This window comes from Salminus brasiliensis, chromosome 14 (genome assembly GCF_030463535.1).
Source record: "Salminus brasiliensis chromosome 14, fSalBra1.hap2, whole genome shotgun sequence".
In the NCBI taxonomy this organism is placed as follows: domain Eukaryota; kingdom Metazoa; phylum Chordata; class Actinopteri; order Characiformes; family Bryconidae; genus Salminus; species Salminus brasiliensis.
In genome coordinates, this window is record NC_132891.1 from 17,612,508 (window position 1) to 17,632,738 (window position 20,231).

Below are 20,231 nucleotides of genomic sequence, written 5' to 3' on the forward strand. Positions count from 1 at the left end.
AACGAGTGTTAAACTAGTGAATAAATGCATTTTATGGGACCCTTTAGACTAACAATAATTTAGTCTCGCCCTTTTTCTCCCTCTCACTGGCCCACTCGCTCTTATTCCAGTCAGCAGGGCATGAATGAATCTGGAAGCAATGGGCAGCAGGCCTCCTACCAGCCCTTCTAATGTGTGAATTGACACCCACTCAGCGCTGCAGTGTGAACGAAAAGTCTATTTTCCTCTGACAGAAAGCAGCCAAACCACACCAGAGCCCGCTGCGGTCAGGGGGAGTGGACACACTGTTTACAGCTCTTACCAGCTCTTACTCCACTCCACTACAGCTTAATTGAATGTAACTGCACCGCCCAAAACAATCTTTCCTGCTCACCTCCTTTCGCTGTCGCTCTCGTCTTCAGGCAGCTACGTTACGAGGAGCTGGTGAGGGCAGAGAGGTGCTGGGTGAAAATGCCTGTGTTTGTCTTGGCCGCCATGAGCTCAGGGAGGTCCAAAGAAGGAGTTCTCGGCCCATCTGAAGCTCTGGGAAAATACAGCTGCTCAGTGTATTTGTGCAGTTTTTTTTTATTTTTTTTTATGTGCCGCTCTTGTCAGAAGAGCAGGTGTTTACAACATGTTCGCAAACAGAGCACGGTGTGTGTTTGTGTATTCACGTTCCACGTCGAAGTGGAACCTTTAGAGGACTGAAATAAAGCATGATTCACTCGGTTGCCTAATGAAGCTGTCAGAATTGATGTTACATCATAGAAAATGATAGATTGCAGACTAACACACTCATATATCATAAGGACAATCCGGGGCTGTTTATGAACATATCTGGGGGCCCTGCACTTTAAGCCCAGGAATGAATAAATCAGTCATTATCTTTGTAACACATGCAAAGGTGAATACGATGAAACAGTAATTGATTACCTTCATGGCAAAGAAACGACGTCTGTATAAATGTGTGTTAACAATCAAAAATTAATCATTATTAATGATCACCTTTTTCTACCAATTTCATGACTGACACAAATGAAAAGCTTAAATACTGGGGGGGGGGGGGGGGTTGGGGGGGTGTCCTTGTGCCTCTGGGACTCCACCCTGCTGAAAAAAACAACATGGCTAGGGCCAGCTGGTTAAGGTTAAGGTTGATCAGCTTAGCTCTGGTAGGGCATGGAGTATGTTTTTGCTTGAGTTTAATGGTTTAGCTGGTCTGCAAGTATGAGAAACCAGATCAAGCTTAACCAGTATGACCATGATCGTACTGGTCGACCAGCGAGGCCAAGCTGGTTTTCAAAATAAAAACTGGAGATCATCTACCAAAGGCAGAGTTTATTGAAGCGCATGGAGGGTCTAGTTGGAACTAGAGAGGGTAAAGGGCCTTGCTCAAGGGCCCAACAGTGGCAGTTTGCTCAGCCCGGGAATCAAACCCATAACCCTGTTATCAATATATCTCCAATTTCAGTAACTCAGTACTGTTCTTCAATTTAAAACTGTGGAGGAATCTCTTAAGGTGCTTTCAAAAAAATATGTTTTAGAAGAAAAAGGTTCCTTGAAGCTTCGTAAAAGCATCTTAAGAGGTTCTTCCACAGTTTTAAATTGAAGAACCCCTCAAAAGTTCCTCAAACTTTTAACAGTGAACATCCCATGAGTCAAATGAGCTTCCCAACCAAATGTGAAGTGTGTCGACGCAGATCTGCATGTACTTTTGAGTGTATAGTGGGGGGAAGATATGGACTTGTATTATGGCTACTGTTGTTTCTTTGATGTGGCTCAAATGTACCTCTGTTTTTTTAGCCTCACTGATATCATTGTGAATTCTGTAACTCTTTCCACACGACTCACACGTTATTCAAAAAATACATTGTTCATGTATGTTCAAATACAAATTCATGGTTAAAAGAAACAGGTTAAATGTCTGTTCAGTATGGTCAAAAATCACAGATGACGTTACTGTGGGATTATGAGATGAGGGGGGGAAACATGTTGCAATCTGAGCTGTTCAACTATACAAATAAATCTTTTACAATTTACATAAAGTTCATGCTCCACTCTCTCCTGTCTGTTACGAAACAGAAGAGGAAGTAGCAGCTCTGAGGTAATCCTAGTTGTAGCAGCTTTCTTGCGTCTTTCACACTGAGACGCAAGACGTCTCATCACTGCACACAGGCACAGGCCTCAGGAGTTTTGTGGGCTGATTGCTAAAACAAAGTATGATGTTTCTCAAGCGGTATGAACTTTCTTCTCAGAGCCTAATTTCACCAAAATAGAAGATTAAATAAGAAATAATAATAAATAATGCAACTTGGGAGTGGAGGAGTGGAAAAGTCAGAGGAGCTGGATTTGTCATGAGACGAAGCTGTCAGCGCACGAAAGGGCAACTAAAACAAATACATGCAACGACAGAAATAGTGCATGCAGGAGGTTCTCAGAGGATAGGGCTGTGGATATGTCACTTTGTGAGTGGGGTTGGTTTGGTGTGGAGGTGTGTGTAACTTTGCATTGTGAGTGGAGGATGGGAGGAACCTTTTTACAGTTTAAAGAACCCTTAAGTTGGACCTATTTATTGTATAAGTCTGTATTCTCATAAATCTCTTCTTCCTCTGTGGCATCGCTCAAAGAACCCTCTGAGGCACCTCATGGTTCTAAGTGTATCTCCTCATTCTGGGGCATATAGTCACTGAAATCTTCCTAAAACTTAGAAATTCTGCACCACTAACCCACATACGTGAATGATTCACTATTAGTGTTTTCATAATCATACATTCATTAAAGCCCCCACTCACCCTGTTCTATCATACAGGCTTTAACCTGTATTTAACCAGTGACCACAAAACAACAGTCCTGCAGCAACATTCAACATTCACTCAAAAACGAGTGAGAAGGGGGGGGGGGGTGTAGACAGAGTGAGGAGGCGGAAAAGAAAGGGAGAAGAAGGTAAAAGAGAAAAAGAAGGAGAAAAGAGGGGCAAAGAATGAGGAAACAGAAAAAGAGAGAGGGGCGAAGGGAGGACTAAATAATGGGGAAAAAGAAAGAATGAGAGAAAGAGAGAAATTGAGAGGGGGGGGTAGACTGAGAGAGAGAGAGAGAGAGAGAGAGAGAGAGAGAGAGAATCGTTTAAAAAAGATAAGAGAAATAGACGAGTGAAATAGAGAGAGATAGAAAAGGGTTAAAGAGAGAGAAAGAGAGAGAGAGAGAGACAGAGAGAGAGAGAGAGAGAGAGAGAGAGAGACAGAGAGAGAGAGAGAGAGAGAGAGAGAGGGAGGGAGGGTGAGAGAGAGAGAGAGAGGGAGGGAGGGAGAGAGAGAGAGAGAGAGAGAGAGAGAGAGAGAGGGAGGGAGGGAGGGAGAGAGAGAGAGAGAGAGAGAGAGAGAGAGAGAAATGTGTGTGTAACAGAGAGAGAAGGGGTGGAGAGAAAGGGAGAGAGAGGGAGGTAATAGAGTGTGTGTGTGTGTGTGTGTGTGTGTGTGTGTGTGTGTGTGTGTGTGTGAGAGAGAGAGAGAGAGAGAGAGAGAGAGAGAGAGAGTAAGGTTGGGGAGTGTGAGGGTAGAGGAGGCTGTAGAAGAGCAGACTGGTCGATAAGTGAACCCACGCGGACTGATTACCTTCCTCATCCACCTCTGTATGAGTGAAAGGGGATCAGATCACAGCTGTAGACTTTAGAGAGCAGACCCAGGTTATTCTGACTGTGCATCTGCTTTTACACACACACACACACACACACACACACACACACACACACACACACTGCACAACACAGTGGTAACTAATATAATGAGCAGGCAACACTCACCTTCAATATCCCTCCGCCAAACACTGAGAGAAACTTCGGCGGGGGACTGATTCAGCAGCAGACCGGGGAGGAGGCAGGCTTATGGAGAGAGCGGCAGGAGCCGTTAGTGGAGAAGAGGAGAAAGTGGACTAGTGGGCATCAGAGAGAGCTGAGTGAGTAGCGCGGTACCTGGTGTCATGTCTGTGTGTAGCGCTATGTGTAACACTGCAGCCGAACCGAGCCGCGGTGTGTAGAGGAGCCCCGCGAGCTGCTGTTCAGAGCTGCTGCTGCTGCTGCTGCTGTTTAATACGGAGTAGAATGACCACTAAAATAACTCCATACACACACTTCATACACACATACTCCATACACACACTTCATACACACACTTCATACACACATACTCCATACACACACTCCATACACACATACTCCATACACACACTTCATACACACACTTCATACACACATACTCCATACACACATACTCCATACACACACTCCATACACACACTTCATACACACACTTCATACACACACACTCCATACACACACTCCATACACACACACTCCATACACACACACTCCATACACACATACTCCATACACACACACTATGCACACACTCCATACACACACTCCATACGCACACTCCATACACACACACTCCATACACACACACTCCATACACCCACTATGCACACACTCCATACACACACACTCCATGCACATACGCACGCTGCCCGTTTCAGACTTCAGAGGGAGCATAAAAAAGAGGGTTCTTTAAGGGTTCTCTAATATAATTAATAGAACCAGGACTCTAGTTCTGTATGTGGTCTTATGGTTCTATACAGCACCAGAAAAAAAAGGTTCCACTATTGTCACAAAGAACCTTTTGGGTGCTATGTGGAACCCGTTATGCTGAGAGTAGTATGATTATTATTAGTAGTATTATTGTTATTTTTTATTGCTGCTGTTTGTGATCATGACCAGCATTATTATTCTAATTGTTATTGGTATTATTCATGAGAAATAATTGTAGTAATAATTGTAGTAATTACTAGTAATAATTATGACTGTTATTAAACTGTTGTTAAACTATTATTAATAATAATAATAATAATAATAATAACTATAATTATTTTTAATTGCTGTTGCCACTATTATTAATTATTATTATTGTTGTTGTTGATGTTGTTGTTGTTGTTGTTGTTATACCTATTTTTATTATACCTTTAAACATCATCAGTAATACTACTACTAATAATAATAATACTGACAGGTTGAAATGTTATATGAAAATAATAACATATGCAATAATAATTGTTATCATTGTTCAGATTTGCAAAATGAATAGATGATGATGATTGTTGTTGGTACTGTAGTGTCTTGGATGTACAGTTCTAGGAAACACTTTCATCTGGTGTGGAAAAGGTTCTTTACACACCTCGTTTACAGAAGCCTTCTTTACAGACCCATTTTCCTGTTCTCATAATTTTAAAGAGTCCTTTTACAGACTTTAATTGTATGAGTGTTGGTTTATCTGCTTTATCTGCATCTCAGAAGTGAACTAGTCACAAAGTGGCCATACACCAGCAGCAATACTGGGATCATTATTTTAGATCGCACGCAGTGGAGGGGACAGACTGGACCCCGACTGCAGAGAATATAGGACACACTCACCTCTATGTAACATTACACACCAGTTCAGCAGCTCATTTCTGCTGGAATAATTAATGCACACAATACCATCTATTGAGTGTTCATAAAATGATGTGGGGCCGTGGGGGCAGGGATGCACAGGGTCCGCAGGGGCCAGGGTGCCACTGATTGCTGTGTGCACTTTGCACACTTCTTTTAATTGGGGCTTTAAGCTGCTCCATAATCCTCCACAATAAACTCACGCATTGCTGGTCAGTGCGTTGGTTATGTCATGTATGATTATTAGGAGGCCTCTCTGAAGTCACAATTCATGAATCACAGAAGATCTTTGTTTGGGTTCTGCTTTCATTGGTCTATTATTTTCTGCCCCGTGTCTGGTTGGTGTGAGGGCTGAGCTTGCCCGAGCTGAACCTGCTGGACAGCTTGTATAGGGGCAGAAATGTATATGGAAACAACTGAAACATATTTCAAAGCCTTCAGTGAGGCGTGAGGCGAGGCTGCCGAACGGGAGTAAAGCAGGCGCAGAGCGGGTAGCTGCGGTGAATCTGCACTGTAAATCTGTCATCATTATGTACGAGGGCAGGTGTGAGCTGGAGTTAAGCCTTATTCCAGCATAGTCAAACAAAAGAAACGGAAATTAAACAAAAGGCCTGATTCTGCAGCTCATTTCTCAGTGGGTGAAGTTGCACTGATGCTTAAAGGCAAGAAAATCCTCTTAAGTCGCTGGTGAGGAGCTGTACAGTGGATTTCGATTTGGATTTGGGAAGTGAGATCTCTCCAAGATGTTAGAGACCTTGTAACTCACTTTTTTTTCATCAATTCATGATGAGTAGACCAAACTGCCTGGCAATCTAATCCTGTTCCATTAATATACATGTTATCAATGGTTTTCTTTTTCCTGTAAACGTACCATCCTCAAACTCAGTGAACTCCAAAGGTTCACTAAATAGTGGAACCTTATTGGTGCTGTACAGAACATTTTTTGTAAGTACATGTAGAAAAGGTTTTTATTATGGTTAAAGTCATCTGTAGTCTAAAAAAAATGGCTCTATATAGAACTGAAAAAGTGTTTTTTTGTGCTATATATAACTACTTTTCTTTAAGAAGTTCTTTAAAGAACAACATATAACTATTTAGCCTGGTAAAGAACCATTTAAAGATTCAGATTTCAGTTATTTGAGTCAGATTTGAGTTATTTCAGTTCCCATGGTTCTATATAGAACTACTGCTTGTACTTAAGAACCCATTTTAAGGGTGTACATATACACTCCAAGCAAAAAGAGATTAACAAAGTACTGAAAGGGGGTTATTTAACATAGAGATACATAGAGATACATATACTTAGAAATATACTATTTAGAAAGGCAAAAAAACATTTACACATTCAGGTATTCCTTTCAGTTTCATGGCTCTGTGTGGAACTATTGATTTTGCCTAAGAACCACTGAAGAAGCACGTTTAAGTGTCTGCATGTACACTCAAAGGCAAAAAGATAATTCAACGTAGTACTAAAAAAAAGGTTATTTGGCTTGTAACAGTAGTAGAACTTTTTTGGTGCGAAATTGATTTTTCTAAAGGTTCTAACCATTTTAAGCAGTTATTTAAAGAACCATATACACGCTTTTGTCGGCACAAAAAACAATTTACACATCTAGATAGTTCTTTCAGTTTCCATGATTCTGTTTAAAACTATTGCTTTTGCTTAATAACCCTTGCAGAACCCTGTTTAAGTGTGTACATGTACACTCAAAGCAAAAAGGGTTCAACATAGCAACATAGTACTGATTCATTAGATTGTAACAATAGCATAACCTTTTTTGGTGCTATATAGAACCAATTTTTAAAAGTTATTTAAAGGATATGCACATTTTTCCCAGCAACTAAAGAACCTTTGCTATCATTTTATATAGAACTATTTTAGAGCTTTTACTTAAGAACCCTTAAAGACCCCCTTGGCAGAAGTAGGCCAGCTCAGCCCGGCTCTTTCAGTGTTAAGGGTGTACATGTTTACTCTAAGCAAAGAGTTCGAAGCTAAGAGTTCTGTTAGGTATTGAAAAGGGGTTCTTCGACAATAGGAGAACCAGTTGCTAAATAGAAGCAGTTTTGTTCAAATGCCTCGATATGAACCATAAATATGAGGTTGTTCTTGTCTATGAAGAACAATATAACCAGGAAAACAAAAATCTATTTATGCATTCTAACGGTTCTTTGAATTGTCATGGTTCTATAACCACTGCTATTATTTAACCTCCCTTCACCTTTTTAAAGGTGCATATAATAAGTGACAATTCTGTTGCAATTCAATTGAATGAAGTCAATTGGTTTCAAGTTTGTTTAGAAACTGAATTAATGTGCAGTGGGCAGCTACAAAGTCCTATAGGGCAGACTGTCTAACTTAACCTCTCATGTAACATTAACCAGCGACAAGACTCTACCTCATTACCAGCATTATGCCCACCACTGCTATCAGCTACTGGAAGATGATAGCCGAGGAGTATCCACACACCAGCGTTCCAAAGCTTGAAATCACCATCCCAGTTGAAAACACATATGGAAAATGTTCTATTTATGATCTACTTGTGCTATATTGAACTATTGCTTATACTTAAAAACCCATTTTAAGGGTGTGCATGTACACTCTAAGCAAAAAGAGTTCAACGTAGTACTGAAAAGGGGTTCCTTAATAGTGACAATAGTAGAACCATTTTTAATTCTAAGTAGAACCATTTTTAAAGGTTCCTATTATGATCTACGTGTGCTATAAAGAAATATTGCTTAAGAACCAATTTTAATGGTGTACTTGTACACTCTAAGCGAAAAGAGTTCAACGTTGGACTAAAAAGGGGTTCCTTGACTCAATAGTAGTTTTTAATTCTAAGCATTATTGGTTTATGTAGTACCCCAAAGGAGTGATCTGCATAACAATTGTGGAACCATTCTATATAGAACCATATACAACAAGTTTTCTAGAAGAGGAAAGAACTAATTTATGAGGCCAAGAAGCATTTAAGAATTCAGGTGGTTCTTTGAGTTGTAATGGCTGGATATAGAACCCTTAGCTTCCCTAAAGAACCCCTGGAGAACAGATTTCAAGTCATTTGCACATTGCAAAACATCCAAGTCAATGCTGATAGATTCTAACTCCCTAACTGCAGCAGTGTCTTTTTTCATATAAAGATGAGAGTTTGATGAACACTGTATAATGGGTTCATTCAACAGCCCCTGCCAAGTTATCCATCCTGAGTTCATGTAACTGTATGGAATTTTAGTGATAACGTCATTTTAGCAAATTAGATTATATAGATTCAGTTCATCTTTTTTAGAACACCAACTGGAAATTCCCTGCAGACGTACTGTGCTAGTCATAATAAATATATTTAACTCTCAGCCTTTTCGTGAACATCTAGGATGTTATTTTTCCAACATGGAAAGTTCAACACTCCATAATGTTCAAACATCAAACGTCTGGCCTGCTTTTATCATCTCAGCGTCATGTGCTCTGAGCACATAGAGTGTAATTTACATATCTAGAATTAAATGACCCAGTGGTGTATTTTGTTTTTGGCTTGGCTGTTATGTAAGGCTCTGTGTAACATAGCAGGGAACACTGTTGCCCGTTGAGTGGCATACTAAGGTACTCACAAGCCCTGGCCTAGTCGCTTTGAATAAGTACAAATGTCCCAAATGTGGTAAAATGGGAATGGAAAGAAGAGCAGACGTTGGTACAGTTCAAAGAGCTTTGACTTGTTGCACTTCTTAATACACAAAACATTCAGAAATATTAAATAACAGTATAGTATTTATAATTTAATAACTTTATATTCATTTGTTTAATAGAATTGTTCTCAGTAGTGGTGACATCCAAAGAGTTTAATGGAATTAAAAGCTATCTCACAGAAAGCTATTGCATGCAACAGCTATTGCTGGTGCCTGAAATACTGTTTTATGATCATTTAATTTGATGAAAGTGTGATAAAACACACATTTTGTTTTAAGCAGTTTTAAGCCCTTAACACAGAAACGCTCATTACTCACTACGGTGCATTATTCAGTAACTACAGGGACTTGTGTACAAACTTGTGGGACTATTGTCTGATAATAGAAGTTTGCACTAATACTTTCAGCCCGCCGGTGGTCCATACGCTGTTTAAGAGGTTAAATCCATTCATGGTGGGAGGATACATAAAGGATGTTAATAGGAAATTATCATCCAAAAGATATATATATTTTTACCATCATCAAGCAGAGGTGTCAATACACCCAATTTACTGGGGCACATGTTCGCAGCAAAAAAGTAAATTTTATCCTGCATTGCTGAGCAGAACAAAATGGACACGCCACACAAATTCACTACAGGCACTACATTTCCTATAATGGCCCAGCAGCTTTCCAAAAGCTTGAGCAGCTAATGCTGTCAGTCAGAGCCAGTTTATTTTGTTTGTTTTTTTTTTTAGAAGAGTAATGGACGTCCGTAAATATTTACAAGATAAAAATATTTAAAAGAAAGCCAGACATCCAACAGACCAGTTAACGTTAGCTAATCACAATGTTTTGGTTGAAGCTTCTTATAACTGTATAATCTACTAAAAATACATATTCCATTCAATTTAACCAGCAAATGCAGCAGCTACGTTAGCATAGGCTTTATTTATGCTAGCTAGTAGGGCATTGATAACACAAGCTTGTTACTGTGTGTGACAGTAATATTCAGAATATAATAATAACTAGTAATATTACAAACATTATTATTATATTATTAATAATAACAATAATAATAATAATAATAATGATTTTAACTAGTAATATTAATGTAAGCCCAGTGTAGTAAATAAAATGGTTATAAATAAATAAATACATTTGCATTGTGGATGAAGTGATCCCCGGTTCCTATCACCACCACTGTAAAGAAATCCTCTGAATTATGGAGAACCTATAAATCCCCCTATAAAAGACCTTCTCACTATGTACATCTATTTAATCTGCATATATACTTAGTAATTATTATTGAATAAAGTAAAAGCAGCTATGAATATGACAAGCGTTCCCAAACCTTTGAACGGTGGTGTATGTCTTACTTCAAAGAATGCCCGGAACATAAAAGGGTCAAATGGCTTTCTCAAACTGGAAGTGGTTTTAAAGTGCTGTGTGAGAGCCCTGGGTCCATGTATATGGGTCCTGTACTGGAGTGGAGAGTGGACCGCCGTCTGCTAAGAGTGATCGGGGTCTCGGATTTGTTTTGCTAACATTTGCAGGGAAAGAGTAACGTGTCTTTTAAACCACATGGGACGGAGTGTAAAGAAGAAGGTGTGTTTTTTTTCCTGTGGTGCAAAGCGTCATGTGGCAGCTCTCTCTCCAGCATGTGTTTGAACAAGGCAGCTTATGTGGAGTTAATGAGTGTGTGTGTGTCCCGGTCATTAGTGCATATGGGCCCATTTCCAGGACATAAACATGGTATTTTTGTACTACAGTCACCCAAGGTCTCCCTCTATCTGTCACATACACACACACACACACACACAGACATATATATATATATATATATATATATATATATATATATATATATATATATATAGCACTTATGCACTGCCCTCCCACACACAAGTCCTAAATGCGATTTATTGATATGACAACGTGACAAAATGCGGCGTGATAATGGGTTCAGCTTGTATTGTACGTCCAGTGGAAAATGTCATCTTAAGCGCTTTACAGCAGTGTCTGCTCGCCTTTCTTTAAAAGGCCAGTCAGGTCCAACTTATGCTTCAAGAAAATCAATTCACTGTTTATGGAACTCATTTCCTGTGAAAAAGAACTGTGCGTGAATGCAATGCTAAAATTGTAATTTTCTGAATCGCGAATCCATTATCATGCTCCGTTATATGGCGGCATTTTTGGGCATCCCAGGTCAAAATGAATTCTACTGTGAATAGTTAAACGCGTAAAAGATGATTTCCAAAAGGCATCCTAAATAACAAAATAAATAAATAAAACAACAAAAAAATGAAAAGGGCCTGAAACTAAAGTTTGGGAAACCCTGCATGATCAGTACTGAGTAAAACCCCCTTTGGCAGGTATCATGTTTTGCTGCACTGGTCTTTTGAGATCTATCCACAGATTTTTGCTGAAGTCAGGGAACTGTGGGGGTCATGGCAAAACCTACCCCTTGCACCTCTTGAGGTTGTCCTTTTGTAACCCTAACAAAATTAATATTAAATCTATTTTTTCGCACTCTGCTTAGTTGAGAAGCATTTTAACTGGGCAGATATTTGTGATGTTGTGATCACACTAAAACTGTACCACCCCGCTGACAACATTTCACAAGGCTGAGCTGAAGCAAAGTTATGCCCAGACAAGACCGGGCGTCTATCTCTATGAATGGGGAGAGACCAGAATACTGGAAACTGAAGTTCAAATTACCATTTTAAACACATATTTGAAATCACTGATAAAATCTAACAAAAACATAATGAATAGTTCTGCTTTTGGCTCAGTGATGCAGAAAACATGATTTTTCAATGTCCTCTGGCTTCAAATGGGGTTTCCCCCCGTATTGCACATCGACCCTCATCTGCTTGTGGCATAACCAGCAAGCTGATTGGCTCTTTTTGTTGGAGGGCGGGACTTCATCCGTAAAAGTACGCCAGTGTTGAGCATTACAAGCACTACCATCCACATTTTAACCAGTAGTCAGTCTCCTCATTTATAGCATCTTTTTGACAGTTCTATGACTCTGATATCTGTACAAACGTATAGTATCAGCAGTTATCTTGGACTGCATAAAGGGTCTTAACAGGTACCTTAATGAATAACTGGCAAAAACTTGTTGGTTGTGGAACTACTTTTTTGGCGGAAGGAACTGATTCTTTATTTTGTTATGTTTAGTTAATGTCTGAATTTGCCTAGAAATGTTTATATTTTAGATGATGGCATTAGTAATTGTTCTGTCCAGTTAAAATGTACAATACTATGTAAAATATGTCCAGTCTAGTCAAAACGTCAGTTCTTCAGTCTTCAGTCAAAACAGAGCTTAATATTGCCTTTCACTTCCTTATGATTCCATTAAAGCAGTGGATAAAGATGAGCTAATATAACTGTCAAAAGTTACCAAAAGTCAAACATCCCTGCTACTAAACAGGAAAGAGTCCACATAGGGCTGGACATTGTGTACAGTGAGAGCCTCTCAGAAGAATGAGGGTGTGTTTGCCTATAGGAACAGCGAGGGAACGGCAGGGGAAGAGAGGCTGGGGTCGCTGACCTGAATCTGGCGCAGGGATTGAACATTAAAGGGGGAAAAGTGTGGAAGTGGGTTAACCAAACAGAGAACTGGATCACGCACATGAGCTGTTTTTTTCCATGACTGACAAAAAAAGACACACGAAACGGGAAGGGTGGAACGAGAGGAGCGGTGAAGGTGTCAGGTGTAATGGGACATGTGCTGTGCTCCAGTTAAACACTAAACACCAATTCTTGTTATTATTTTCTTCAGTTGGCTTCAGTTGGGATATGTGAAACTAAAAGGAAGGAGCTACTAGATATTTTTGATGACATGATGCAGATGCTAGCTAGCTAACAGAGCAGGCTAGAGCTTGAAGACTATTGGCAATATGTGGACATTTTGCATTTCACCATTATCATCCAGATGAGTCCTGAGTTTAAGCCTTTTACCAATGGTCTTACACTGATTACCATACTAATTAATTGATCATAATTTAGCAGTACTATACATTTGTTTTCCCGCAGCATCTATAGACAAGTGAGCTCACCTAGACCTACAGGAGCTGAACTGAAGACCTTACATCTTATATTAATGCTGCACTCAGGTGTTCCCTAAAGGTTGTACATGCAAGATGTAAATACAACTATATATGACTTTACCTGACTTTCTTACGATACATGCAAACCCAGCCACCATCTCTTTCTGGGCAGCCGATATGCTTTGAGGAAAGCTCTGGGTCCCCAGCTCCACTGCACCTGCTAACAGACCCCTGTGGTGACCAACATCGCTTAAGAGTGACAAGAGGAAAGAGAACCATCTACCCACCTGTAGAGAGCCCGGCCAATTGTGCTCTCTCAGACTCCGGAGGCGATGGCAAAGCAGCATGGCTGTAGATTTGAACTTGCAATCCCCGGGTCAAGCCCGGCTACTCCATACAATTTTACTCCATTCAAGTGCTTGTGCCTGAAAGGATGGAGGTCCAGAGAATATGTGTCCTGCTTTTTTATTTAAATAGAACTCCATAAGATATTCATTCTTTCCACTTTCACTACCAGGTTTAGCATTTTGAAAAAAGGAAAAGACTGTGCGTCATGATGTGTCCAGTAAACTCATGTTAATCTAAAATCATGAGTTTCTCTCTTGTAGGTTGGACTAGGCTGTCAGCTCTTTGAGTGCAATTTACCAGTGACAAATTGCCATATCCCAGTTTCTGACACCACTTGAATGCAGCATTGCTACCAACATAAATAGGAAGTGACATTTTGGGCAATTTTGACCATGTTCTGCTATTTTTGGCCTGAACTGAAGGCCCAGCTCTAATAGTCATGGTTCACCACTGCGTTTATCCATGTGTTCTTCCCCCTAATATCTCTGTGGGATTTGAATTACAAGACTATTAACTAGTCATTAGTTTACCACTTGAGTGTGACAGAAGTTCTTATTTGGGCATGTTGACATCCAACAAATTGCATACATCAGAAGAGATCATTAGGAAAGACAGTAAATAAAGGATATATATATATATATATATATATATACATCATATATATCATATCATTACATTTGTATACACTCAGTGATAGTTAATAATATTATTGTATCATAATATTTTGGGCCATAATTGTTTTGTTGCCATACAGTACATACTGTGCCCTCTAGTATTAGTGTTTAGTGCCTGCCTGGGGCACAGCATTACAGTCCAGGAGCTGCATTATCTGAGAAGTAGAAGTACTCAGAGCAGGTAAATTTAATTTGGTTATAAATGAAATCTTCTCGGTAGGAGGTGCAGAAACAGCACGTCTTTACCTTTTCACACACTGAATATGTGAGATTTCATCGTTTCTCAGGCTCCCGCTACGCGTGCTGCTTCATACCGCTTTCCCTTCTCTCTCCATTGCCCATGTCTCTTCCTCTGTTCTTCTCACCCCCCCCTCCCCCCTCCATTCTTCCCACTCTTCCTCTCTTCAACCTGAATGACGGGCAGTGGGGACTATGCTGCATTCCTGAAAGGTGTTCTGAAATTCAGGGTATGAGTATGATAATTTGGGTGAACACTGTAAGAGTTTTGGGCTGGAGTTTGCATGGCCTCTGCTTTGTGGTAGGAAGCCAGTCCCACCTCTGATATGTGGAGCCAGGAATGATAGATGACAGGGATAAAAGGTGGTAGAGGTGACAGGGGGGTGGAGGGTAGCACAGACACGTGAACAAGGTAGAGGTGGAATGTATAGGATGTTAGATTAGGGAGGTGGGGCTTCAGGCATGTTCCTCCTCCCCAAATTCCACTTATTAGAGATGCACCTGTCGTGAATTTTAATGGACCATTCAAATTTCAGCTTTTGTCCCCACATTTTCTCATTGCCTAGTTAGGTGTCTCTGTACCACACAGCACTATTAATACTGGGAGCGTGAAGGATAGTACATGAAGACACATGAAGTGCTCCTTTCTGAAACTCACAATTAGGCCAGTGCTTCATTTTGATTGGATTTTTTTTTTGTTGGAATCTCATTGTTTTATAGTATTTTCAATACATCACTATGCACTCCAGGCTACAGAGGAAATGGTTCCACCTAGTGATGAAAGTCTTTTATGAATAATTATATATTTTCTTATACTTTTCCAGATTTTAAACCACAATATAGTCCTACCTTCTAGGTCCCACACTATCCCACAGTTCTACCAGCCCTGGGACAGTGAATCCTTTCAAACTCCAAACGCTTAGAGGAGAACAATCTTACATCAATAATGGGGGGGGGGGGGGGGGGGGCAGCCATCACCACGTATCAGGTAACTTGCAATCTCCCAATGATTAGGGCCAATGCTTAGATAGTTGCACCATTCGGGAGCCGGAAATGTGTTACTTCATTAGAATATACTTGGACTATTATCTGGAATAATATCTTCATTACTCCAGAGCTGTGCATGTGTGTCAGGGATGTCCCTCACAGGCTCGAGGGCTTTACAGTGAAGAACACCACCTTTCACGCTAAATTTACTTCTATGTTCTCATATCTAATCCTAGCATATGTATCCAAAGCTAATGTATATTTATCACTATTGCTGGTGATTTGCTGGACCTGTTTCTGAAGGCATTAATCATATGCCTAATTGATCTTACTTTCAACCATTGTGCTGTTCAGCCAAGAGCTTTCGGTGCATGAATTCTCTCAGGGTTTCTTCCTCATGCTCTTAGGAAGTTTTACTTGCTGCTGATGCTGAAGACATTCTTATTATGGGACTTGGATCAGAACTGCTGAGGAGCTGCTTTTTGTCATCTGTCAAAAACACCTTCCCAAACAAGGATTAAGTTTAGGACTAGGCTTAATCTCTGTCTGGAAAACTGACCATATACAAACATAATGTATCTGAATAGGAATTGAAATTCTTACTTAGTAACATCATTCAGTTTTGTCCCTTTCCTGCCCTGATCGTGTCCTGTCCCAACCTCTCCTCTCTGCGTGTCCAGGTCTGTGACCTTGAGCCAGTGTGGGACACAATGTTCTCTGAGAGCTGGGTGATGGGCTGTGCCGGAGAAGGACTTCCTTTCAAACTGTTGTCTTTACCTCTCAAGAGAAAGAGCTCTGGTTGTGAAGGTGACTAACTGTAACCGATGGGGTCATCCAGCAGATGAGTGCTGAGAGACACAGCCTTTTCTCCATGACATTCAACACGCACAGCCTATATGCCTGTACACAGCTGCACTGCAGAAGTGATCCGAGCCCAAGATTCGAATTAGGAGCCAACGAAAGCACTTGTCCGACAAGATAAACGCAGGAACTGAACAAAAGAAAGTAATTACATGCAGTCTGACTTCATGAAGTAAAGATACGAATCACTTCAAACAAACACAGATTATTTTAATAGCATTTTTAAGAGAGCATGGTATAATAATGGGGTCTGCTGATGGGAAAGCGAAAAAAAAAAGGCAATGGAAAGAGAAAGCGAGAGACAGTGGAACAGATGAACAGCAGGTGATTGCGCTACTGCTCTCCACAGTCAGCCCACACCTCCTCCTACCTCTTCATCTCCTCCTTTTTTTTCCCCCATCTGCTCCTTTTAACCTCTAGGAGGAGCTCAACAGGGGTCTAGACATATATTTATAGTCTTGGGGTCAACTATCAGCGGTCATAGACAAGAGGGGGGGAATAGAGGGAAGAGATGGCCTAAAAAGAAGATGAGATGAGAACCTGAGAATAAGAAAGGTAGAAAGAGAGAGACAAAGAAATAAAGAAAAAGGGGAAAAATAGGGGGAGAACATAAAGAAGACGAAGCAAAAGGTAAAAAAAAAAAGAGAAAAAATAGAAATTTAGAAAGAAAAAAGAAAAAAAGAGGAAAGAGAGACCAAAAATAGAGAGGCCATCTTGGTTTACTTTGCATTAGACCCTCCGGTGCGACAGCAGATCCATTCATAGAGTACAACCACATTGACAATTATACAGTGAGTGGTGTAATATGCTCAGTTAGAGGGTGTCACAATAATCGAAGGAAGAAGGGAATTTCGCTTGAACTCAGCACAGAGAAATCAGAGTTTTGGGGGCACCATATAACAGTCCACCACCTTCCAAAGAAGAGGACCTGCGTCAGTGGTTGATAGCACTACGTTTAAAAAATCCACCCAAACAGCCGCACATCTGCTGTTACCATTGTGTGGAGGGGAAACCAACACCAGATCATCCTTACCCAGAGGAAGGGCTCGGTTATGAAGCTCCGGTGGAGTGGACGCGTCGGGTGCTTGTGAGGCTCTTAGGTAAGATGTTAGCCTATCGCTAACCTAAGAGCCTGGGCAAGCTCCAGAACCAAGCCATGAGCAGAAATATATGTTTTAAATTTAGCCCCTTCAACTATAGGTGCAGGTCCTCTTTTTGGGAAGGCCATGGATGTGAGTCATACAGTGCCCCACAAAGCTAGTCGGTTAGTTAGCTATACTCTAAACAATGTTTAGTAGGAATGCTGGGTTGGCATGCTGTATGATCAGTGTCCTCACTTGAATACGATACAACCATAAACCATTTGATATGAGATTCATGACTGGAAATTCTAACACACAAAAAACAAACTCCTGAAAGTGAGCTTGGCACACCAACGTAGAAAAAGAGGGATAGAGAAAAGAGAAATGGATAGAGGGAGAAAAGGGAATTTGGAAGAAATGAAAAAAAGAAAGAATACAAAAAAGTTTGAGAGAGAGTAAAATGCAATGAGAGAGAGAGAAAGAAAAAAGATAGAGAAAGACAACAGACAAAAGAATAAGTGACAAAAAAGCAGAGAGCAAAAGACAGAAGAGAGAAGAGTGAGTGGGAGAGCAGAAGAGAGAGAGAGAGAGAAAGGGAGTGAGAGAGTACGTGGATATTTATAGAGAGAGCTTCATGCAGTGCAGAGGCGTGTTTAAGATGGGACTTGTGATACACTGTTAGATTGCTTTCTCTCAGCTCAGTGATGGTCCAGCTTTAGTCCGGCGATTTTCTGTAAGCACACTCACTCCCGGGAGCTTTCCTGCCTCCCCCATTTATCACAGGCGCTGTCACAGGAAAAGAGCGTCTGCTCGGGCTGCTGGCACACTCTCCTCGCCGAGATGGCCGCTGCAGACCCCTCACCAGGTTCCCTGTGGGCGCCCAGTGCCAGCACTCGCAAAGCTCACCATTAAAAATGGATCTAATCGAGGCAGCTCTCTGATCTTTCCCAGGAGGCATTTGGCCCAGTAATGGTGCAGAGCAGAGATGTAGGGATGGGTGATAGCGCTGATGTTTCTCACCATACCATTCCGAATCAAACAAAGGATAACATCCTGATACTTTTAAAGGCCCTCTTGGACACATGAAAGAGGGAACTGTGGCTGTCTGAAAGAGAGGATTCAGGATTCATCTGCAGGCTTTCATTTGGAAAGTTAGAATTGATTAGAATTTATTTAAATTTTTATTTTCCAAAATGAAATTAATTTTGTTTGTCTTGCTGTATTGTTTTTTATATATTCAACTTTTGTGTAAATAGGTCCTACAGTCACATTTCTGTAGTATTTAGTGGATATCACAGGTCAGCTGTGAAGGGGAACAGAGTGGGCTGGGATGCTCCACGTCCTTCATACCTGATGAATGGTTTAATTCCAGGGTTGGTAAACAGGAATTAGTCCATACCTGTTTTTTTTATTATTTTATTTCATATTTTACCCTTCTTTTACACAGACCTTACTTAGGAAAATGTAAAAAAATAATAATAATAATAAAGTTTACGGTAGGTGTAATCAGCAGGCCTATTCAATGTGTTTACTACATCCCCTGCCAGTAAAGTAGGTGACAGGGAGTATGTAGAACATTTATTGTAACATATAACAAGAAGTCGTCAGTTCGAACAGCCCCCACCAAAAAATTAAGAAGAAAAGCAGCATGAGGATTAATGAAGAGCAACGTCAGGCAAAGTTGTGCAAGTTAGTTCTGGCTACCTGTAAGGGTCTGCCCAGACCTCTTTTAGCACAAGTACTGCTGCAGTACTGTTATGCTATGTAATACCTGAACCATTTTTACGGGGCCATGGAAAAGTCCCACGTTGTAGGGATGCGCTGTATGTTGTGGGGTGACTAATTAGTGGATAGATCTGTGGAATTAAAGCAGATTGTTGAATCATTTTTGAAGCTGAATGTTCATATCTCACAGGTGGGACCATACTTGTGAAAGGGTTCATTTTAACTGCATACGTAGGCCTTACTCCACACCACACTAACAGCAACATTATGTAGTAATTTCACCTAAAAATAGCTTCAAAATCATTTTCAAAAACATACACTAAATGGTGTCGCTAAAGAGTTTAGCTCCATAATAGTGATATTACAAACTACAGCTGGGTGATATGGAAAAAAAATTGTATCACAATATTTAAAGACATTTTTTGCAATGTACGATATTTATCACAATATTTCACCATGTAGACAAAATGCAACCACAGCATAATTTTCTTAAAAATGCTGTCCAAATTCTCATACTGAGTGATTTTAACTCAAAATATGCTGCACTCCATTGAATTAAACTCTTTGTAATGAAATGTGCAGATAATCAGTGCTCTTTAAGCTCATGAAAGCATATTATGTACCACGATAACAACATTTATCACAATATGATAAAATATTGTCATATTGCCCAGCTCTAATTCAAACTTCTATTACCAAAGAATAGCCACACCAGCTTGTACAGAAGTCCCTGTACTGACTGAGTAATACGGCTTGTTTGAATGTTCCCAGTGTGGATACAGTGTCATATAAGGGCAGGATATCAGAATATTGTTTCTGCAAACAGACTGGCCGTACCATTGACTCAAAACTTTGGCACATTGATTAGAAACTTCTGATCAGTAGTCTGCGTCCACTCTAAGCCTAGCGAGGGACGGCCCGGTGTTGTACATTAGGAGCACACAGCTTGGCTATGTGTGTGTCAGCTGGCCGAGTTTCATCAGTTACGACTTTTCTTACGTAGTAGTCCTTTTCTTGCATAACTCGGCAACAGATACATGCACACAGGCTGGTGTGATTGCTTGATTTGCAAGGGCTTCCATTGACTTCTATGTCACCGTAATAGTGCACCATCCTCTTTTTGGTTGCTTCAAAGAATAAAGCTGCA

General features: G+C 40.4%; 1 protein-coding gene across 1 annotated transcript in view; it reads left to right on the plus strand.

Moving 5' to 3' along the window:
- The first annotated feature begins 3,537 nt into the window (after positions 1–3,537).
- avpr2ab (arginine vasopressin receptor 2a, duplicate b) overlaps positions 3,538–20,231 on the plus strand; it is a 40,864-nt gene continuing 24,170 nt past the window's right edge. The window contains exon 1 of the mRNA XM_072696056.1: positions 3,538–3,927. The gene's annotated coding sequence lies outside the window, so the exon portion shown is untranslated. The remainder of the gene's footprint in view (positions 3,928–20,231) is intronic.